Raw genomic sequence first — 24,700 nt, 5'->3', positions numbered from 1 at the left:
GTCATTTGCTCCCGTTTTTATTTTTGTATCATCTGATTGAAGGTGTGCATGCGGTGTATTATCGAGCAACTGTTCCGAAGGCCAGATTAGGCCTTTTGCTTGACGTATACATATCGCAACATGGTAATTCTCTTGTGAGGGGAGTGACAGACGACGAGCGGAGGTCCGGGATCCTTGGATATCGATTTTAATTGTGAAGCATCCATGAAGTATTGTTAGATACCCTTATAAATATATCGAAGCTAATGGTCAAATCTCCCGATGCAGCAAAATCTTTAGTTTAAAGATTGTCCTTCGATCGCATCGAGTAGTTAAGGCTGCCATAGCAAACCAATGAATGGGGAACGTTTTTGACGAAAGCAAAAGCTTTAAAAGCAAAAGAATTCAAGAATTCCTAGGGGAGATCTGCGGATACATTCACCATTATAGTGTAATCGTAACGATATGTGAAAAAAAAATACGTCTGTAAACAACTTTCTGTTGAAAAGTGCGCTGGTCCAGAATCTCTGGGTGCGGTTAAGCAACAGACTTCCTGCAAGGAAAAGATTTCGCCTTTAAGAAATGCTCCTCGCATTTGTGGTTTCCCGGTTGCTCCAAGCAAACTTTCAACGTGCTCTCATTTAATAAGACACAACGAATAAACTCGAGCGCCTGGTTGGGTGTCTTGAAAATCTGGTTATTGCACGCATTTCCACATTGCAGTTGTTTCAACGAGATGTGCCATGATCTCCTCTATTCCAAAAAAAATAAAATACTTCATATTCATGATGTCTGACTAGCTAGAATTTTCGCAGACGCGTTGTGCACTGTTTTCTAATGACGATACCGTCCTTCACACCTTGACGTTTGCTAGCTCTAAGTTGCATCCCTGTTACGTATATTTTTAGGTGCCGTCTGTCAATTATGAATCATGTGCACATTCTGGATTCTATTTGTCGTTGTAGCCGCTCCATTAGTATTTAAGTGGCTACGGGAAAAAATACCAGGGAGCACTTATGCTCCGCCTTAAAAATATGACTCGATAGACTTAATGAGTTAATGCCCATATATGCGGAACTGGTCATTCTCAACTTTACGTTCATATGTCTCTAGGAGTCCTCATAACACTCTTTGCGCAGTGATGCTACGGTTAAGGGATTGATTCGCCACGGTCCTGCGGCGGCAGGTGCGGCCACTGGTGAGTCTTATGTGATCCAAGTTGCTCTTCTCGAGCAACCTCTCGCGATCAATCATCATTTTAACTGCCACCTGTCAGGGTGGCAGTTGAAATGATGCTATTGCCTGTGTTGTAAGACAGGAGCTGAGCTCGTCTTGGTTGAATTGCAGTCATATGTTGGTCCTTTTATTTAAACTTTTCATTTTTAGCATGCTCCATGAAGTGGCAGCGGCAGGACCAAACCGCTGTCATTACAATATAGCACCAGATGCTTGAGCTGGCCGCAGTGGCTGCCGAAAGAATCATTGGCGTGTAACCATTTCTCCTGCTTCAAACGAAAAGATGACATGGAGGCGACGTCATTCCGAATAATCTGCTCAAACTGCAAACGGACTTTTTTTTTTTTCGCAGCGAACAGTGTTAGTGCCTCAATTCTGGGGGTCGTGTTCGCGTAGGGCGTCTGCAGACGAAAGGAGAGAGACGGAAGGCCAGGCGCGCCGCGGCGAACGGGGGGCGAGGAGCGATGAAGCGAGCATAATGTGCGGTGAGAGGTAGCAAAGTAGCTGCGGGCGTACGCCACATCACGCGAAAAAACGAAGCGAAAATATTACTTCCAGCTCATCGCACGATGTGAGGCTGACATTATGCGCTAAGACGGCGAGGCAGAGAGCTACAGTGGAGAAGCGTACGAAATCTTAAAGGAGTGGCCCGAGTAGCTGCTTATTCGGAGCCCTCTGCTACGGTGCCTCTTTCTGTCTTCCTCCTTTCACTGCCCTTCATTCCTTCCCTCTTAAAGAAAATTAAAAATGGCTTTGAGGAAATGAAAGGGCGCCGTAACTGATTTCTCGGCGGACACCTCAACAGCGCCTTTGTGTGGGGAGACAGCTGAGATATTGACGTGTGGTGATGTGGCTGGCGGCACGCTCTAGGTGCGAGAAGAAATACTGACGGGGGATGGTACGTTCCTCCCAATGCCTCCTGAAGAACATGCCTGAAGCGTCAGGGGTTTTTCTGCCCGCCGTAGAGCGCGCGTTCGCCGTATGGCGGCGCTGTCAGATGACCCTCTAGCAGACGACACGCAGGCAGCACATAATTTTCTTGTGACTGCCGTTGCAGCAAAAAAGTATGCCTTCTGGTGCACTGTTATATTATTAGTGTGGTGTGTTTAGTGTTATCGTTTTACAAGTGACGCGTCGATGACTGCAGTTGCTGGAGGGAGTAGCGAGCGAAAATGCGTTGCTGTTGCGCTCCGTTTTGCATGTCCAGTCAGCGAAACAAGAAGCCCGGAGTTTCGTTCCATGAAATTCCTGCCGACTTAGAACTCCGGGAAAGACGGCTCAAGGTAATTAGAGTTACAAGCTGGCAGCCAAGCACAACATCAAATTATTCTGCAGTTTGTAGCTTGCATTTCCCGCCAAGAAAATGCTACTGTAAGCAGTTTGACTGCCCACCAAGACAGAGGTAGACTCTTTTAGCCGACGTCAGCGCTCCGAAGAGTGTTGCATGGCCCCAAGAAGTTCGCCGATATCATGCTCAAAGACCGAACGCATCTTCGAAGGCCACTGGACCCATGCAGGCTCTACAACTAGTGGGATAAAAAAAATCGCGGGTTTGCCTGTCCTGACCTGTGAGAACAAGGATAGCGGCCACAGAGAACCACTGCTGCATATTATATGCAAGAAGTCCATCAAATCGTTGCTAACAAACCATGCACTTTATATAACAGACAAGAACGCAGTTGCGAAGATGTACAACAGGAAACCTCTTTCCCAAAAATTCTTGGAACGGCAGCAAGAAACGATTTCCGCCGCCTTCATCACACCGACGCATATGCATTTTTCCGTGTAAGTGCGCACGTGTCTGTGCTTTCAAGCGCAGTTTTTTTAAATATTCACAAGCCGCTCGCCATATCTGATACTCCCCTTGTTCCAGTTGTCATTTCATCAACGCACGTGCTTGTCATTTGGAGAAATCCGGTCAGTCAGGCGTGCTGTGTTACTCCCAAAGTCACTGTGCGCGTGTGCATCACACAGGAACCTAGTGAGCTGTGTTTCTTGCGGAAAGAATAGAGAAGAGGGCCATGGGTTTATTTCAAATTTGTCAACGTTATTCAAATAGGTACCATTCGGCGAAAGCTCGGCGGAAAAATACCCAGAAACAGCGCAGGCTGGGCCTTCCAAGATCTGCTTCAGCCGATCGAAAAATCTCTCGCAATGCTCCGCAGCAAGATTGTAACAGACGCGCGCTTCACAAAGTTCTAAGAACATTAGATATGAGGGATGTGCCCCCCCCCCCCCCCCCCCCCCCCCCAGGGCCGACGACTCCCCAGGCAGGTTACCGCGACGTCTCCAGCTTCCATCCATTGAGCGCCATGCAGTCCTCCTTTCCCACGGGTCACCTGGCTACAGTTTAGAGCTCAGGTAATTACGGACTTCCTCCTGTCCTTACTCTATCTCATGAATTATTTTCCCTCTTTGCTTGTACGATCAAATTAGTTGACTTCTTTTCATTGCCAGCAGTACAATATACAAACATTCATCATGTAGTGTAAATACTTATTTTGCTGCATTTCTAGCCACTTCAAGCACTTGTTGCAATAAGGATGTTTCGAACATGTTCCTTTTGTTGTAAACCGCCCAAAAGTTACTGGTTATGCAGCATACAAAAGGTCCTAACGGCATGTTAGAACGGCGTGCACAGCACGCTTTCAGATTTCGAAAATGAAACTGATGATCCTCTTCCAGTATTATGCGGAAGTCAGCTCAGACTTATTAAGTATTTGCTGCACTCTAAGCCCTTAAAAAAATATGTTTTTTGTCATTAACAAAATAAAAGTTGTTGCTCATTGCCTGAAAAAAGGATGAAACAGCATGATCGGGTGCCGCGCATCACTGTCTGCCAGCCATTGAAACCGAAATTGAGGGTCATTTTTTAGCGCCGCCTAGTGGCCAGTCTGCGCAATGTCGAGGCGATCTCGGGGCCCATTGAAATCGAGCAGACGCTTCAGGCATGTTCTTCAGGAGGCATTGGTTGCGCCCCATGGCGTGAACCTGGGTTTTGTTGGCGGACATTGTTTTGAAATGCTGTTTAAGCAAGTTACGGGAGAGACCTAATCTAATAAACAAGTGCTCGATCTCTTCATTTTCCCGGAGTCCCAGCTTCTCACCCGCGATCCCAGCAGGCACTGCAGGGGAGGGTAAGGAACCCTTTCGAAGAGCACGTGCTGAAACGTCGATCGCCTGTCCAAGCGAGAACGGTGGGTGAGAGCCAAGCTTCGTATGCTGACTGTTGCAGTTTATGTGTGTGCGGTCATCTGTAGTTCCGCAGCAACGCCACGTTTTTACCGCTGGCCATTCCGACTTTCTTTTTTTTTGTTTATGGGGGTCTAACGTCCAAAAGTGACTCTGGCTATGGAGGACACCGTAGTGAAAGGCTTTGGAAACTGAGACCACCTAGGGTTTTTTAACGTGCGCTGACATCGCACAGTACACGCGCCTCTAGCATTTCGCCTCCTGGAGCCCACCGTGATTAGCGGAAAAAACCTTTTGTCACGGCGTTTTTTGGCCGCAGATGCCCTTGTGCCATAAAAATTCATCATCATCATAATTTCGCCTGCATCGAAATTCGACTGCCTCTGTGTTTCCGACTTTCAGCCTCACTGCATTACAGTTGGGCAAGGGCAGCCGCTGAATTTCGCATTACACTGCAGAAAACGTGGCGCCACTCTATTCATTTGGGTGTATGATATTATTACGGGATCTTATTCTATTCATTTGTGAAGCATCGATGGCGCTCATAGTATAGTCATGAATTCCTTTTAATGTTAGCCTACTCCAATAGAGAATTTGAGAATTTCAATTTTTTGTTTTTTAATAGTCATACTGCCAACGCACGAAGAAAATAGGGTCACTAAATTCATTACCAAAGCACTTAACCAGTAGACACGCGTTGTGTGTTTCTGGGTGATCACTGGCGTATGAAACACTAAGGCAATTCTAAAGCATTGCTGTCTGCGTCCTGGTTTTAGTGCCGGCAACGATATATCCTCATAAAATACTTCGTCCTATATTACTCATAAAAGGCCTGCGTGCACGCTTGAGCAGATTGCGTACGATGGTTCGTACACCAGGGAGTTGCACCGAGGCTCCTTTCAGTTGCAATCTCCTGCATGCTTCAGGTGAGACATTTGAGGTAGCTGCGATTTCTTTAGCACAGGCTGGAACGTTGTGGCTTTCCCATTACATGGAGGGCTCTTTTAGGCTGCGGTGGGAGACCACTCGCTTACCCTGCACCGAATTAACGACAGATAGGCACAAAGTACCGACATTTGATGGAGGTGCCCGACACAGAGCGCATGCTGGCTCGTTTGCAGAGATAGCGAAAGAACACCGGCGGCGGGCTATTCTCAGGTCGTGGCGCGTCGAAGCCGGTGGCTCGCGCGCCTCTTTGCTTGGCTTTTGTTTGTGTGGTGGCCAGTCATTTATCAGGCTCGTCTATCGAAGGGTCGCGATGGGCCGCGAGTGGCCATACATGATGCATTACGCTCTCCGCCACACGCGGCCGGGGAGCGCCGCGTTCGGGCGCGCTCGGCGGGCACGTCGTACGTTGTGGCTGTATAGGAGCGACCACTACAGCGCAGTTGGGTGCAGCGCTCGAAATGCGTCGGGCGCGGTCGTCCGCTCCGCCACAGGGAACCCCAGAGGACTGCGCCATGAACGCCGGAAACAGGCTTCCTGTGTCCGGCTGCCGGAGGAACTCTACACAGAGCGCGGTTGGGACATTTCGAAAGCAGAGAGAGGCCAATCTTCCCGTCTGGTCGAGGTGCCCAATTTTTGCAATGATTTCATAACACACGTGCCACTTCGGGACATTAAGCCCCACAATTTATAATTTCCGCGTTCTCGACACAGTGAAGTTAGGCCTCCAATGAGGATCACAGAAACTCTTTATATAAGCATAAACGCTAGTGTCGTCACACGGGAGAATACAGAGTAGATATCCCGACCAATGGAAGACACCTATTAAGGCCGTTGGCAAAATTTTTTGTTGGTTCCCAACGGTTTGTTCCCGTGGTAAACACCCGCTGGTTGCGCCTTCTTATGCTCTCGTCATACCATCCCCCTTCGACACTAATCGTCCTCCAGTATGGAATTCTACCGCTCCTGCGATATCCTCCTCCCTCATCGGTAACAACCCTTCGGTTTGTAAAAAGGGAGTAATTACTCATAGCCGTGTGGCTGCGCTCGGGTGGATGTCAATGAGTAATTACTCCTTTATTACCAATCTACTCCGCCTTGGGGGTTTCACCTCAACATTTGACCAACCCTTCGGTTCCGGTGACAACCACCCACCGAACACGCATTCGATTAGTACCCATGGCAAGGCACCCATCGGTTAGTCGACTATACTACAACTATTACAGCTACTACTACTACTACTACTACTACTACTGCTATTATTACTACTACTACTACTACTACTACTGCGACGACGACGACGACGCGAAACTCAGGAACGGGAGCCTAACAGCTGTCGCTGTAGAGTTGGTATGAGAAAAGGTAAGGCGTCGTAACTGTCTCACGTTCGGTGGACACCTCAACCGTGCCGTTGGGGAAGGGATGAAGAAGGGAGTGAAAAAAGGAAGAAAGAAAAAATTATGCCGCCACCGTCTCGACCACGTTGAAGTAACGAGCGTTAGCGGTTTGGTAGCGCAATCTATCGTCCATGCGATGCATTAACACGTGATTAGGCTGGTTTTCCATACCTCACGGCTAGCGGGCGTCAATCCCCTTGTGAGCTGCCGAGTGCTGACGTCATGGCCGCCATGTGAAGCCTAACAATAACTAAATAATAACTTAATTAGGCGATATTGGTGTCTAACATGGTCTACTCATCGATCCCCTTACGAATATGACACTAGTTATATCATCACGTCATCGATTAATTAATTATAAGCAATTATATTGAAGCCTAGCTATAACTAAACATTAACTTCATTATTTAATATTGATGTCTACGTGTTCTACTCATCTGGAAGATTCCAAACATCTAATTCGTTTTATGATTGCCTCATTAATTCCTTAGTTATAAGCGATTAAACTCAGAGACACCACTAGCGACGTCACAAAATCAGTGACCTCACCAATCGATCACCAATTGGGTAGCTATATCGATTGACTGTGGGGGCCGCCATCTTGAATTCAGAAAATTTCACGCCGAAGGAAGGTGGTAGCAGACCCCGAGAAATCGAGAAACGTGATGAATAAAGGCTAACGCTCTTAAAAGGCGCCGTAATGAAGGGTTTTGGAACAATTTCGATGGCCTGGGTTTCTTTAGCGTACACTGATATCGCGCAGCGGACGGGCGCCGTTTGCATTACTCATCCATCGAAACGTCGCCTCCAGGGCAAAGATTTGATCCCGCTTCCCTGTGCTGAGTAGCCAAATGCTACAACCACTGCTGAGCCATAGCGACAGGTCTAAGCCGCACCAAAGATGTTGTGGAAGACGCTGAGGCAAGAAGGCCTCACTCTCAATACCCTGTGCTGGGGGCCGCCGGAGCTGAAGCAAAGGGACTACGACGCCAATATCCCGCAGTGCGTGTCGGTAGCCTGACGCAGGGAGGCATCGCAGCAAGATAAAGCCAATGGAGCCACGAAGACGTTTTACAGGCACTTCCGTGAGAGCCCGTTTGGTCAGAATTTACGTGTAATCGACTATGGTTCCGCAACTACCTCACGGCATTACCGTCGGCCTGCCACTCTACGCTGCAAGAGGAGTTTCCCATCCTCGATATCGCTACAGACCAATCGTACGCCACATGTTGATCAATTTCGCGTTGAACTGCTGAAATATCTTTTTTTTTTTTTACCACTGCTGCCACCAGTCTTCGCAGAACACCCTCCGTGTTGGCCCGCGCGCAACTCAGCGCATGTGTTGGTGTTCCCCACTACCGCTGCTCAAGGCATTTTCGACTTCAAGCTTGTGGTATTCACAACGTATAATAATTCCCCGCCCTAGCATTTTTCTGCAAAAAATGAACAGTTGGTATGCGTAGAAACCTGAAGGTGATTGCTGCCGTACACTTTCCGTAAGTCGTAAAACGCACATCCCGAGAAAAACAGAAAACCTGCAAAACAGACTCCGTGTTCTCAATTTACGATATTGCGTGCAGGTTAATTACGGCAGCCAACTTGTAAAACAAACGACGTGGTCTAAATTACAAAGTTTTTCGTTTAATTTCTTTCAGACCCTCTTCGGTACATACCGTACACAAGGGTATAGTACATAGCACAGAGGTATACGCTACAGCAACAGTTCGTGCTCCCACACCAGCACTGGCATGCGCAGTTCAGTCATACTCACACTGCTGATGCAGGCTCCGACCAAACTGCTGAGAGAATACAAAAAATACAAAACGCCTTTGTTTTAACATTATGTGATATTAGGAGGGGCCCGCACAAAGCCTTAGATCGGCTTGACAAAGGAGTCCACAACTTCTTACAGAAAACAGCGGCAGAAACAGTGTACAGATAACAACAAAAGCTACCCAAGCTTACTTAGACACATATAGCGCTGAAATTTGCTTTGAAGACTGAAATGATACGAACAAGCACCGAAATGACACGAATGATACACAAAATAAGACTTCATAAACACATTTTGATAGTAGTAGTACGAGGTTGAGGAGGAAGAGGACAGTAAGGATGAAAACGTACAACAGATCTAAGGACGTACTCAATAAATCAAGTTCGATGCCAGATTTTAAGACTCGCCGTAGGAATGAACAAGTTTAGGGATTTGAAAGCGAAGCATTTGATGACTGTAAGTGGTCCTAAAAGATAACACATACCAGATGTCGCTGCTTACGGTTGTGTAATATTTATTTCTTGGTTGCAGGTTAGTCAACTGATCAAAAAAGAAACTGATTTTTCTTCGGCTTCTTTCATAACGTTGATTTAGCAATTCATTGTACAGCTTCGTAACTGGTGTTATTTTCAACGGTGAAAAAAGAGGTTGGGTATGAGCATAAAAGGGCACATTACCTATAATGCGTAATGTCTTTCTCGGCATTTTGTGTAATCCATGTTTATCTGAATATCTTGTCGGGCCCCAGACCAAGTGCGAAAGGAAAGATTAGACTAAAATAGAGCGCTGCAAAGTGAAAGTTTGATATTAAGTGGCAGTAGAAAACGTACCTTACTTAGCGTATCTGTACATTTGGCAAGTTTCTTGACATGGACACTGATATGCAAATCCCACGATATATTACACCTGCCAAGAAAATTTACTGAGGTAGTTGTTTCAGTCTGTGTTGAACCAGACGGAATACTGGGTAGATGGTCCAGTGGTTTATTTTTGGCCTAAAAAACATTAGTTTTTTTTTCCGTTAACTCTCAATGAGGATGCGGTACTACACACGAGCATTTTATGTAACGCTTCATTAGGCGTCAGTATTAAATCGTTTATTGTTTGAGCCACTAGAAGTATGACCACGTCACCTGCATACATAACAACTCTAGCGTTACTGTCAGTATTCACAATGTCAATAATGTAGATATTAAATAGTGTGGGTCCCAGAACACCACTGCCTTGCGGCACGCGTGAGCGAATGGGTTTTATGTGCGACGAAGAATTGCTAATTACTACCAATTGCTGGTGGTGATGTAAATATGTTCGAATCAACTGAAGGAAGACACCGCGAAAACCATAATGCTCAAGTTTAAGCAATAGATTTTGATTATTTATGGAATCAGAAGCTTTTGAAAAACCCATGAAAATACCGAGTAATTTTTCATCGAAAGATTCTAAGATTATTTTCTTCATATTTATTAAGGTTGTTTCGGTTGATTTTCCTTTGACTAACCAAAATTGCGAATCTGAGATAATTTTCCGCCTATCAAAAATACTAGTGATACGCTTTTGTATTAATTTCTAGAAAAATTTGGAAAGAACTGGCAATATAGATACGGGCCGGTAGTTAGAGAAGTGATTTTTGTCACCACCTTTAAAAATTACTCTTACTTTGGCCGTCTGTAACTTTTCCGGGAAGCTTCGAGAGGAAAACGGCAGGTTTATTATGTAAAGGCGCAAGTATATGGGATGTGTACTTTGCCGAATAATTAGGAGACTATCAATGTCTTTGCTTGTGCTATTTTTCAAGGACTGTAGGACTGACACAACTTCTGTGGTTCTAGCAGGAGCCGGAAAGGCGGCTTCGCAAACCTTTTCATCGATACCGTATGTTCATTGCCTGGGCTGTGGGGTATCTACAGAGGTGCAAGATGCCGGGCTAGTTGGTAATCCATGATGAAAAAACAGCGCAAGGAACGAGACGAAAACACGAAGGAAGAAGACACAGACACAGCGCCCGTGTCTGTGTCTTCTTCCTTCGTGTTTTCGTCTCGTTCCTTGCGCTGTTTTTTCATTATCTACAGAGGATGCGAAGAAATTATTAAATCCATCAGCTAATTGAAAACCAGATAAGAGTGTACCATGTACAGTAATTTCATCCACTGTATACTTCTGTGTAATTTTCAGAAAGTTGTTCCGTCGTTCCCAGACGACATCGGAGCGCTTTATTATTTATTCGTTGAATAAGTTACTCATGTAATTTCTTTTGAATTGCCGCCTGATACTGTTTGCTCTCTTTCTTGCACCTTTAAATTTCTTAAGATCAATTAAGTCTTTTGTTTTCAGGAAACGCTTATAGAATATGTCTAATTTGTATTGCTTTTAGGCATGCCCTAGTTATCCAAGGCATACGTGCCTTTGAACCCTGTACCTTTTGTCTTTTACAAAAGACACTCAAAATAGACCTTCTTACAGGTGGAAATAAATGTATCATAAGCTTCTTCTACGTTAGTTGCCTCATAGACACGGCTCCAGTCTACTTGTGATAGTCCATCACGAAACTTTTTTAATGTGCTTTGGTTTATGTTTTTAACCAGTATAGAAAACAAAGATTTTGTGATTTTGGCATTGACAAGTGTGCGATTGAAAATTGATTAAACTGGTAGATGATCACTCAGATCAGCTAAAAATACGCCGGATGTTTGTGTTTCTTAACATGCGTTAGTAATGAACATATCTAGCAGCGATGATGCTGCAGTTGTAAAGCGTGTTGGCTGATTTATGACATTGACCAGTACATTAGCCTGAAGTGTAGCACATAGTGGTAGCTGAATATTTGAAGTTTGAAGAAAATTAATATTCATATGTCTGCCTAGTACAAGTTGAAGTTTGTAATCATTACAAAGCAAAAGTAACCGTATGAAAAAGACTGAAAGTTGTGTCTATTTTCACTAGGTGAGCGGTATGCCACTGTTAATAGAAAGGAATTAGATGGCAATGAAAGCACTTCATAGTCATCAGTTACAATAGAAAAACTATCAAGTGATTCGCATCCTAAACAATCCTTGGACAGTATCGCAGCTCTCCCTCCTCTTTTGTGGCCGCGTTTAACAAAAAATGTTGAGAACCTGGAATATTAAGCATGTTAGAGTGGTTATCATAGCATGCCTCACTGATCATGATTACGTCAAAAGCGAATCTAAAATCTCACGAAAGACACAGATGTGGTCGTTTTTGTTTCGTGATGATCAAGCATTGAAGTGTAGAAAAGAAATACTGCTGTCTCTGTTCAGAAAGAGAAAGAGAGAGATCTTTAATGAAATACAGATATTATATCCGGCGTAAATATTCGGTGACATGCTACTCTGCGTAGGGGAGAGAATTGGGGAGTAAAGATGGAAGAATGGTGCTAGAAAAGAGTGCGGTCATTGAAGAGGGAGCAATAAACGGCTGCTCAGCTCATAAGGCGTGATAAAATGTTATTTTGGAGTGCATCAGTACCGCCATGATTTCTGAGATTTAGTTATCCTACTCTATTCATTATTGCCAGACAGGTCAGCCAGAGACATCACCAATACTCAGCTTTGAGAAATTGTGAATATAAACAGCCACGAAGATAATCATCACATCGCACAAAGGTTGTATTACCAAGCATCCCAATACGAGAGTAGTACACACTATAGGGCATCGCAAAGGAAGCTATACTACGTAAAATAGCAAAAAAAAGGCTCTACAGACTGCTCCTATGGAGGCACCAAGCTCGGACGTAAAGCTTTTGGTTACCAGTAAACCTAGTGTCGCAAGCAAAAACCAGCAATAACGTAGTTTACTACGTTATTGCTTTTAAAAGCAAAAGCAGTAAATTTCTTTGTCGTAAACATAGAGGCCAAGAAAAAAAAAACGAACTGACGAGTTTCCTTTTCAGGAAGTCGTAAAGCAACAAGGCCCGTGTGCCAATAACAAAACAGCAAAGCAACACTCGCCAGGTCTGCGTCACAGGTGATATGCACGATAGGAGAGTTCTCAAATTTGTGCATCAAAATTTTTTTTTGGGACACGCACATGTACTTTCAATTCTTTTCTTTCTTGAATTTTCGAGCTTTGCCTAGCACTATCTTGTTCTCAACACCACAGGTGTTCGTTTATATACACGGGGTCAGTTGTATCAAACCCAAGGGTATCGGAATTTAATTTCCCATTCTCCGCAGCAGAGAACAAATTTTCGCGGACAATACTTGAAAAGCACTTTACTACAATATTAGGCTTCTGCTCATCTTTTGAGGCCACACGATGTGCTACGTCAATGTCAGCGTCATGCACACTTGTGCCTACAGAGCTAGCAATGTCCACAACAGCCTTCCTCAAATCCTCGGTAGCTGTTACGAACGTCCTTGAATTACTGCATCAGTACTCCCTGCTGCACCATTTTAATCCCGCTATCTCCTCTTAGCCTTATTCAGTTTTTTTCTCAATTCTTCAGTGTCATGTAGGTGCAAGCGGTCAGCCTCATCTGCATTTAGAATTTGCGTGGCTCATAAGCGAATCTTTCTTGATACACTTTCAAGCATGCACAGTAGTATACTAGCTGTCAAAAAAATGCTGGCATATTGATAAGCCTTCCGTCATGAATGTTGTGTATTGCATGCATGCACAATATGTAGCTTAGAATGAAAGAGTGGCGGGCTTGGCTGAGTACAGGTACATACGTTTTATTTCCACGACAAACTGCGTATTACTATCTACTATCAGATTCACCCGATAAGCAAAATAAAAATCACGTTTAAAATCAGAATGCTAACTCTAAATAAATTTTGGAATTACGAACCAACCATCAGCTTTGCATCAAATGGATTTTGAAGAAGCTTGAAGAAACCATTTCCTGAGGAGCAGACAAATGTTTCATTGCACAAAATTCAAGTTTGAAGCTCTGGCATTATACAATGTCAAGCAAAAATGGGCAGTTTTTTTTTAAAGCACGGATAGACTTAAAGTAGCGGACACACTCTTCACAGGAAGTTTACTTTGGCAGCTTGCCGAACACAGTAGACTGCAAGCACATATGAATATCGACAACTGTCTAGCAGAGCTCGTTGAGTGCTGGCTAAAAGCACAGTCGGAAAGATTAGGTTAGTCATTTTAAATGCCGGAATAAGTAATGATTCGTTTTATTTCTCACTTCAGTCAGTCCTGGTGTCAGTCATGATGAAAGCAACAACGCCTAGAGGCCCTCACTGGCCGGCGCCTGTAGCTCCAGCAGTGCCAGAGTTCTTAGTCTTCAGAAGTGAAGTCATCTCTGGGCAACCAGGAAAATTGATTTTATCATAATTTCGTTTACGAACTAGAAGAATAAGAATGAGGTGGAGCGCATTTGGCAGGTTCTCTCAGATTAGGAATGGCAGTTTACCAATCATGATCTCAAGAGAAAAGTATACAACAGCTGTATCTTACTGGTACTCACGTACGGGGAAGAAGCGTAGAAGATAACGAAAAGGGTTCAACTTAAATTGAGGACCCCGCAGCGAGCCATGGAAAGAAAAAATGATAGATGTAACATTAAGAGAGAGGAAGCGAGCAGAGTGGGTTAGTAAACAAACGCTGGCTAATGACATCCCAGTCGAAGTGAATAGGAAGAAATGGGCTTGGGCAGGGCATGTACTGCGAAGGCAAGATAACCGCTGGTTTTTAAGGGTAACGGAGTGGATTCCAAGACAAGGCAAAGAGGGCAAGCGTAACAGTGGCGGCAGAAGGTCAGGTGGGCGGATGAGATCAAGAACTTCGCGGTGATGGGCTGACTCTTGCTGGCAAAGGACAGGGTTAATTGGAGAGATGTGAGAGAGTCGTTTGCCCTCCAGTGGGCATAGTCGAGCTTATGATGATGATGCTGTCTTTAATTCCTTACTTTTGCTTTCAACTCGCGTGAAAGTTGGCTAACAATCGTGAGCTTAGGTGTTCTTACGTTTGCGCAATCTTAGAACCTTTTACAGATTAATGGTGTTCCGCGTAATTCATGGAGTTTTCCGCTCAGTCCTTTTGTGTTTAGAGGGTACGTGCGCTACTGCATTCTTGAATTGTAATAAAAGATGATTAACATCGCGCGAAGGCGTACAGAAAAAGCTGTCGTATTATTTCAAAGAAATCAATTATGCTTTCTTTATTTGTCTTATTGCAAATTTTTAATTACTATTTTAGGGTCAACATGGAGTGCGCACGCTTACCGAAACCAAAAGCTGTACAAAAAAATTATGGCCTGATATACCCTATTAGAGGCTTTTTTGTTTTGTAAACAACGAGGACGGAAAGTTAGATCCAACACTGAGCATGCGGGCCCCTGCACGCGTGTTGGTTGATTCACAAGCTGTGTTAACGAAAAGCTGAACATTATGTTAAAAAGACGGTCGCAACTGTGCACATGCTTGTTGCCTATTGCCAAACTGTTCCAGTCGATTCCTTGCAGCTCAAAATCACCTGTCAAGATTACTCTTGTCCGTTCTTTCAAACAGCCTTCTAAAAAGACACGAAACTGTGTAAGTATAACTCTCAGGAGCATCTGGATATCGGTAAATAGCACCTATTAGTACAGAAGCATAATTTGTTTTGGTTGTACACTAAGCGCTTTCATGGTCAGCGATGCGTCCTGCTTTTTAAAAGACAAATGCAGTTTGACAGCATAGCCAAATCCCCGCCACGACCATCCCTGTAAGTGCGAAGGAGCGCGTAAGTTGAAGCACTATCTCGGAGTTGTGAGGCACATCTCCGTAGTAAAGACCACATCCGGACCGTAGTAGAAGTATTTCTTCGATTTTTTCAGCCTTGTTAACGGAGCTCGTTGACTTATTGTTTATGGGCGTTTAACATCCCAAAACGACCAGGCTATGAGGGACGCCGTAGTGAAGTGCTCTGGAAATTTCCTGGGGTTCTTTAACGTGCACTGACGTCGCACATTACACGATTCTCTAGAATTTCGCCTCCATCGAAATTCGACCGTCGCGGCCGGGATCGAGCCCGCGTCTTTCGGGCCAGCAGCCGAGCGCCATAGCCACTGAATATCCGCGGCGGAGTGCTTCTTGAGTTAAACCATTGTAATGTCAGTGCTGCTGCAGTCATTCGTCAAGCATTCAAAAAGCTCGCTTCTACAACATCCGGACTTCGATTGCTTTTCTACTATCCGATTTTGTACTTCATCTCAGGTGAACAGGGCATTAGACATTTTTAATTTGTCAAAAATAAATGCCGCCTTCTCATCATTCGCCCGATTTGTTTCACATGACTCCCATGATTGCTTTCGAGCTTCTCGTACGTTCGCTGAAAAATTGTCGAATGCCGCCTGTTTGTCGAATGCCGCCTGTCTTTCAGCTTGAAGGATTGCGCAGCACAGCCATCTTTCCTGCAAAGTCGTAAAAGTTCAATATGACCAGCCGATAACGGTGCGCCTTTTTCGAACAAATTCTGTGCAATCGCTCGATAGATTTTACTTGGATGGCCAGCGTGTCCTTAAATACGTTTTGGGAAACAAATCCTTCAGTAACGGTTAAGTTTCGTCTTCGTTTTCTTTTAACCCATGCTTGCCCCACAAGCAACCTAGAGAAGCTCTTCTCCGAGAATCTTTTATGAATTTGCTAACAACTTCCGTTATCGCAGCATGTGGCAAGGAAAGGCATTGACGTGAAGTGAATAGGCATTCGCCTGTCCCAGTCACTGAATCCAAGCAGCACAGGGAATCGGTCCAATATTGGACACTTATTGGCAAAGGCCGGCCGTGCAAGGAACCATAGTGAAACCACCCATATAGAATATTTGGCCGATTACCTGTGCTGCTTGGGAAGTACCTTATATCTTTGCAAGACGCGTCACGAGGAACGGATCCTCGAGCTTTTCGAAAAGAGAGAGCTCTTTGCATTAACTGACCCAAAGACTCTTGCCATGTGCAGTTATCCCAATTGATGACAGCGAATGGCGATTCGTCCTCATGTGTCTGCTGCGAAATTGGTCTTTGTGCTTCTTCATCAGTGTTGCAACATGTTTTTAGGCCCGCTGCTTCACACAACTTCGCCGTCCCTCTTTGCTCTTTGTGGGATCATTCCAAGCAGATCTGTGAAATTTATCGCTCAGAAACGTTTGATGAAGGTTGCAGACAAACATCTCAATCTCTTCGCCACTGGCGAGATGACTCTACGGGGGCTCCTTCTTTATTTTGCAATAGATAGATAGATAAAGAGGAGGAGGAAAAGGCAGGGATGTTAACCAGAAAGGGGTTCCTGTTGGCTACCCAACCGGAACCCCTTTCTGAAACTGGAATGGGACACAGAAAAATAGACGGGACAGGCATTGAAGTTTTGCTTGTGTCCGTTTCCCTTTCGCTGTGTTTCTAAGACAGTGAATGTACACCAACTTTATCGGATTTCAACGTTGATGAAGGCATTTCTCGTCACCATGTCAACCGGTTCCATCGGTGCTGTATACAAAGTTATCCGCATCTTCAATTCCAGTAGCATCGTTGAGGGCAGTGAAGTGGACACAGAGATCCAGTCCTTGAGCTGACACCGTACATTGGTCATCCCTACGAAGCACGGTGTATGCTCTGATGTCTGAGGCAGTCTTCCCACACTTGTCCGGTAGCCATCTCCCAGTCTCTAACAGCGGCGGAAACCACCGAGCCACAAACCGTATCTGCCCTGCCTAACACTTAGGGATGTAAGCCGGGTCGATATACCAGGACTGCTCGCCGATCCCCCTCGAGGACCTGGCGCTTAGAGTGAAACCGCAGATTAGCTTTGCAGAGGCAGCTCACGCGAGCACTCTTCCTCAAATGCATCAGCACTGCCATCCCGCAAGATCACACTGGTGTGTCGCCAAATTGAATGGGGCAGGCGCGCGCGCACTTCTTGGGAAAGAGGCCTCTTGGATGCCGCCAGGAAAGCTAATGTGTACATACTACATACTGCATCACCCACCGCGGCGGCTCAGTGGTTAGGGCGCTCGGCTGCTGATCCGGTGTACCAGGGTTCGAACCCAACCGCAGCGGCTGCGTTTCGATGGAGGCGAAACGCAAAGGCGCCCGTGTGCTGTGCGATGTAAGTGCACGTTAAAGATCCCCAGGTGGTTGAAATTATTCCGCAGCCCTTCACTACGACACCTCTTTCTTCCTTTCTTCTTTCACTCCCTCCTTTATCCCTTCCCTTATACCGCGGTTCAGGTGTCGGCCGAGATGTGAGACAGATACTGCGCTATTTCCTTTCCCCCAAAACCTATTTTAATTTCATTCATGCTGCATTGTATATTGCATAATGTGCTCTGGCAGTACTACCTTCATGAGGCCTGACGAAATCCCCACAGTGCCCGACCTCACCTTTGTGATGATGGCTCACCCATAGTAGTCCGCCGCGCGAGACGACTGCCATTCCGATCACTTCCCAATCATCTTCAGTACGGCAGGAAAGGGACTGACCAGCGGTACATAGGGGTACCAAGTCGTCACCTGCTGACTCTTTCGAGGCCTCTGCAAGCAATGGTCTGCAGAAGACAACACGTGGAAGAGCTGCACAGACTGTGAACGAGCAACTGTCATGAGGAGCACTGTCCCCCAAGGAGCCTTCGCTTCTGAAACCTTGACGCTCAACCTTCGAGCCAGACGTCAGACAGAGCTCCAGGAAATGAAAACCTCCGGTCGCAAGCTTTGGACCATCTACGGGCCCATCGACGGCGTGTGCCGCCGCCACGCGAAACTAAGAAGGATGTTGCGATCGTACTTCTAGCCACGCGGGCCTGAGCAAACGACATTCGGGAGCTGTCAACAAAGCCGACAACCTCGTGACGGCCGCACGCCGGATGCCTTTTGAATCGGGAAAAAAAAAGGTTCCCTCTCTACTGCGGCTGCTGGCCACTTCGACGGGACGCTGGAAATAACTTAAGACTGAGTCAACCGGCGCGACTGCCGCGGACTCTCCCACGGGCAGCCGATGAGTCAATGAAAGGCAACGCGGGGTCAACCTCCGGCATATCCACGGCAGCGGCGACAGTAAACCTCCCTTGAAAGCCGCCCACGCCGCTCTGCCAGTGCACCGTCGGCTACATAATTCGAGGATAGCTGCCAAGGTCAGCCGTAATTGACCGTCAGAGAGAATCCGGGGGTCAGCGGGGTCCAGTCATCATATTCGACAGCGGCATTCGTCTTCAAAGGGGGGAAGCTGTCGGCGAGCGATTTTCCTACCCCGCGTGGCCTTGCGCGTAGCCCGGGCCGTGTACTGATCAGGAACACATGCGACCACCTGCAACCCGTGGGAACGCCACTCGCGGACATTCCGGTGTCTGCGCGACGTAGATGGCTCTCAAGCTCCACACGTGACGGGGGAGTGTTCCCTAAGGAGAGAGTGCGGGATGAGTGCCACGGTGAACTTTTTAGGACACGCCTTCTTCGGCAAATGCGGCCTCCGTCTAGGGATTTCAGGGAAGATAAAGCCTATCAAATTCGACGCGGTGTGCGGCCGAGTAGCTTCCTCTCATCGAGGTTCTTTTACTGAGAAACACTCTCAGTTGCTGTACGTGCACACAATGTAGAAAGTTGTATAAAGCTTTTCCTTGCCTTCCTCCTAAACCAGTCTGCGATCTCCCTTGTCCCCTCTCCGGCCCGACCTTGCTACCCGAATTGCAACAAGGAGGCAGATCTGTTTGGGCGTATGCATTTCTTTAAAGTCTGCCTGAAAGTTTTCACTTGGATGACGCCTGTATAATCTTCTCCTTAGCCAAAAAAAGACGAGGCAGGCTATCCTGGCGGCAGCCATCTCGTTGGACATTTCCATAGGGGCACTCACAGAAATAATGGCCGACAAGTCTGCTCCACCACCAGCAGCCTACTAGCAAACTGCCAGCACCGAATCGCACCCCTTCTCTCATACCCTGCCACCATGCCCTCCTAAAGCCAGCCAACTAATCGAGTTGTCCGTGATTATACCAGGCAGTACGCCCCTTGGTCGAAGTGGGGTAGGACTGCATCAAATAGGGTGCATCAAGCTCCCGACGGAGCTTCACACCTGGCAGGTCTCGGCAGCCAGCCTGCCTTGCGAAGGCGAAAGCTACGCAGGCCGTACAAGGAGGCAGTAGGAAGCGTGCTGGCTGATGCCGACATTCCCCCGCCAACCAGCAACCCACCCCTGGATGAGGCCACAGGGATCACGGGACTGTACAAGAGGAGATCCGCTACCAGCTCCCCACAGCATGCAGCAGCTGAATTGGTAGGACAGACTCCCAACGAATGCCTCACTTTCTGCATAGGTAGGACATTAATAAAAAAAAGCGGAAAAGCGGCAGTGGTTCGTATCATCCCACAGGTCCAACTTATGCGGCAATACCGCCTACCATTCCCAGTCAGCTCCACCACCGCAGAAGTATCCGCTCTACACATGCCTGCTCACGCCTGCCTTGCCAAGATCTGTCATTATTTTCTGGTCGCCATGACTAGCGACTGAAAAGCTGATCAGCTCAGTCTTCGCTTGCCAGAAAGAGTACGTCTGTCAATAGCACTGTGGGCAGCAAAGCTCCTAAATCTAGAATAGTGCAGCCTCCACATTACTCTTCCCGTCTGGAAACTGAAGTCGACGAGTAGGCGGGTGCAAGTGTTACGGCAGCTCACGAGACGCGCCCACTCAGCCCCACTCCAGATGTCACCCCTACCGATTATTGTGAGGATTTCTTCCTCGCTCTGCAGCTTATTCTGTGCTACTCTCCCAAGTGCGAAGGAGATTGCACAGTTCCCGAGAACATCCCTCGGACTCTTGGGAGAAAGAGAACTTCTATTGTTCACTTCACATATCTGTTGGACCTCTTGTGCACCAACGGGCTTGTAACTGTTCTTTCAGCCAGCTCACCATCCCCTACCCGCTGCAAACCAACTCCTTATCCCCGTTACTTCATCTCAAGGAAGCACTGAGCAGTGCTTTGCTCATGAGGAGCAGAAATTTTGTCTGTCCTACTTCCGTACCGTGCCGTACCATACATAGTAGAGAATATAAATCTTAACTATATTTTGGAAATAGAGATATTTATGAATAAATAAATAAAATACAAAATAAATTATATTGTATTCTAAACTCCCGAAACCCCCCTCCCATTCGTGGGTGAGTCCGAGCAGACCGTTTCAGAGATCGGTAAAACCAACGCATGGCTTGCTGCAAACTCGAGTACGTTGTACCGCAGCACACCAAAAACCTATAGAAGGGAGATGCCACAGCGCGAAATGCGGGGGCACAAGTCACAACTCGCTGATGAAACTTTGCGCTAAACCAACATTTTCCGAATCAGTTTTGATCAGCTGCATTTCTTGAACGTCTATCTAAATTGGTCTTGATATTTTCTTTTACTTAAAAAAAACATTACTAGCAAATACAACGCATCACACAATATTTTCTGGTTCGTTATCATGCATGATGACATTACTTGCTCGAGAAAGTTATGGCAGATATGTCTCAAGCTTATCTGAAAGGAGTTGATTTTGTGGCACAAGCGGAAACTAACCCATTTCTCGTGGCGTATACAAACCGAAGAGAGGTCGGAATTATGCATTTGAGCGCTGTAATAATGAAGGAGTGCTCGCATCAAAGCTAGCAAAGCGACGTTCATGTCGCAGAGTCGGTGTCGTTCGCCTAATACGTTTACATCGCAAGCGTGAGGGGAATGGGTAAAGCGAGCACATTTTGCACCCAACTGTTCTTTGCTCGTGTTCTCCAGGTGTGTGCAGTCAAATTATCCGAGAGCCACTTGCACGCAGCTTGATTTTCCAGCAGGGTGCTGTCATGCGTTGATTGAGAAGTTTGCGCTTTAGGGTGGGCTGAAAATGGCGACAAAAAAGCAGCCCGTACTGTTCGACATTCAGCGAATTCAGAGCTGGGCTTGAGAACGGACGGAACAGTATAGCACCAGCGATGCATGAAAGGAAACTGTTCTGAGACGTAAAAGAGGCACGGCTTTGCATAAGGACCCAAACGACAGCTAGTTTCTTAACAGGAGAATCGCACCCCGCGCTCCTGCTGCGTGTACTTGATCGATGTGCCGGCAAAGCCTCTCAATCTCCTCCCGACAAGCGGCCACGGCTCGCTCTAGCTTCCTCTATCTCCTCCCGACAAGCGGCCATGGCTCGCTCTAGCTTCCTCTGTGAACTTGGAATAGACTCCGTATGTACGCTTAAGAAAGGCGCCGCTTTCATGAAAGGGTGCACTGGGCCCTTTCAACAGCGTATTGTCGAAAATTTGTGCAGTGACGATCCGCGGACAGGACGAGGCAGTCAGGAACTATAGGCAGCTTCGCCAGCCGCGAGATAGTCACCGGAAGGACACGATCGCGCTTCCTCATCGTCTCATTCAACTGCGACAGTATACAGCTTTTATACTCTGTCTCATGCATAGCAGGCAAAGCAGCGGAGGGTGCGGAAATAGTGCGCCCCCAAAACCATATTACTCCGCCACGATAATTGGTTCTTCTCGAAGACTCAGTGACTTTTTGTACAAAATCAGTGACATAAAACGAAATGCTAGCACTGGGAATCACGGCCGAAGCTGTGACGTGCTCAGTGTTTGAACCCTCTACCTATAATTTTCACTGAGTGTGAACTACTCCTTAGGTGCGGATGGGGTCAGAGCGATTCGCCCAGCCAGCCGCGTATCATGCCGCCACATGCCATTCTTAGTTATCGAAGTCTCTATGAGTCGCAGAGCTAAAACATGACAAGAGGTGAAACGAAGTGCAGGAGGTTGCCGGTCAAGGCACTCGATATTAGTGGCAACGAAATGTGCTCAGTGTGCACTTTGTTTGTATGACGAACTACGTTTTTTGGGCGCGGACTTGGCCTGCGCGAGCAGCTTTGGCAGTGTTGACTGCTATGTATGAAACGGAGTGAAATCCCGCTGGTTCCAAGACATAGTAACTATAAATAAAGTGGCAGAGGTTTTGACGCTTCAAAGGGACGATACTCGTTATTTGGATAAAGCGTGCGTTTAATTCACAAACCAATCGCGTAATCGTCATAATCACACTAATTATGACACCGCGTTTCAGAGGAAGTGGGGCAGCGGTCTCGGCGTCAGCGGCAGCCAGCATGATGAACGAGGGGCGCCCGCACACCGCGACGGCCAACGCCGACCGCAGAGTCGCCGGGGTCCCTTCCGCGCCCGGGTCACCTGCTGCCGGCGTGGGCCCCGAGTGTAATCCCATTAAAAATAGCACTGCGCCCGCTAAAAGGGGAGCCCGCCTTTTTTTGCTCCCTCTTACCCCTCGTTTCCTCCTTTTCCTAACAGCTGAGAGGCCAACGAGCAGTGCCCGAGAGTACTCGCAGAGTGCTTGGCCTATGCATGACGCGACGTCGAACTCGAACCCACTCCACATGAAGGCAGGCTTTCGCCCAAGCAGCTCTTTTACTCGTTTCACTTACCGCCAAAGCGAAAACCATCGAGTACCGACGGATATGATAGGGGTAGCCCGATCACAGCGTTGTCTGCGGGGTGGCGGAAATTGCTTAAAAAGTGGTTCTTTCTTTTCAAATATCAGTGCTATGAATACATAACAGCACCCTGGCGCCTCGATTTGCCATCGGTTTAGACGCAAAATAATTCTACGCTGGCGTTCAGACGAAGCAGTAAAGCAAAAGACTGGGCTAGTTGGTTTGTCAGAATTAAGTAGTAGTGCACCAGAAAAACACAGAAGGAAGAAGGGCATCCTGTCTGTGTTTTTATGGTCAGCTACTCCTTAATTAATTATTCAGGGGAAATGAAAAGAGAGAGAGAGCAAAATATGTTCATTCTTGACCCTTATCACTTTTGTGTGTCGTTATTAATCCTGAAGAGACATGTAATGCTCTGGGGATTGGCTGGGCCAAATTACCCTCTAAAAGTGTCCGTGTAATATCCAATGCATATTGTCACGTAGTAGTGGTGACGGCAGTCGAAGGAGCAATGAAGACGGACAAAAGATCGCCTAAAAGAAATTCTTCATTTGGGCTGACTTGCGCCCACAATGGACTTAATCACTCGGCGGTGGCGAAGCGACAAGCGTGCTCGGCGGTCGTCGAACGGAATGTCCGCCGCTGTTGGCCGTGCTCAATTTAAAGCTGATAGCGAACTTTCGAGACAAAGCGTGCTAAGTTACTAGAACATTCCGGAACAACGTAGAATCAGCTGTGCCTGGCTGCGATCAATCGAGATAAATCCAGTCGCGTCTTGTGTCGCAAACAAAGCGATAAAGTGGCGTGGCGGAACATTTGAAGAAGGAACAAACACTGCAAACATTCGCGGCAGTGCCTTAATCAGTGCGAGTGCCTTAATCCTCATAAATCAGCTTGCGATCACCTGCACATATACTACCGCACATCCTAATGCTTTCTTTGTCAAGGAAGGCGTATCGACTGGAATTGCACATTTTCAACATTGCGATTCAATTCACTTGAAGGCATTCATTGAAAAAAATATATGACGTGCAAAGTTTCGGTGCCCGTTTAATTGGGTTTAAGTTTGGGCACATTAAATGGTATAATGTGGTCGTTATAATCTTTCTTCGATACCTCTGAAATTTGGTTGCATAGGGTTAGGTCTCTCTCAATCTCGATACTTTCGGTCGTTGTGGGGTAGCTTGGCGCCGCTGCCCTGGAGGCACGCCGAGCCACTCTTTCAGTATACCACCCTCACATCGTGTGTGTGACGTTCTGGGCACTGATTATTCAGCGCTGCTCAGCAGGGCTCAACTCAGTTACAACGCTAAGAAGCGACGCTTTCTCATGGTTGACAATTCCTTGGTGAAATTAGCCTTGGCAAGCCCTGTGTTCCACCTCACTGAATCTTCTGAGATTAATTAGCCACGCCTACATGACAATCCAAATAGTTGCCATTTTGTGCAGTAAACTCATTATAAGTATAAATACATTGAAAAGCCAGAAAATAATCTTTAGCTGCACTTAACCCACTACCAAGAAACATACAATGGAGAAACACAGCATGAGTTAAGTGATACCCAATATAACTGGGACGACGGCATGAACTGTGTGTCAGTGTTTCTATGAGAAATAGAGCTAGGAGAGGAAATGGAAATAACCTGACAAACACAAACCTGTTTTTGAGCCCATATAAAACGCTTATATATGGGCACTACATGATCAAACTTGGATTGTCATACTCGGCTGTCTCTCCCAACTGGGCGCCTGGCGGTGTCCCCGGGC

Source organism: Amblyomma americanum, chromosome 6 (genome assembly GCF_052857255.1).
Source record: "Amblyomma americanum isolate KBUSLIRL-KWMA chromosome 6, ASM5285725v1, whole genome shotgun sequence".
NCBI lineage: Eukaryota > Metazoa > Arthropoda > Arachnida > Ixodida > Ixodidae > Amblyomma > Amblyomma americanum.
Note: the sequence above shows the minus strand (reverse complement) of the source record.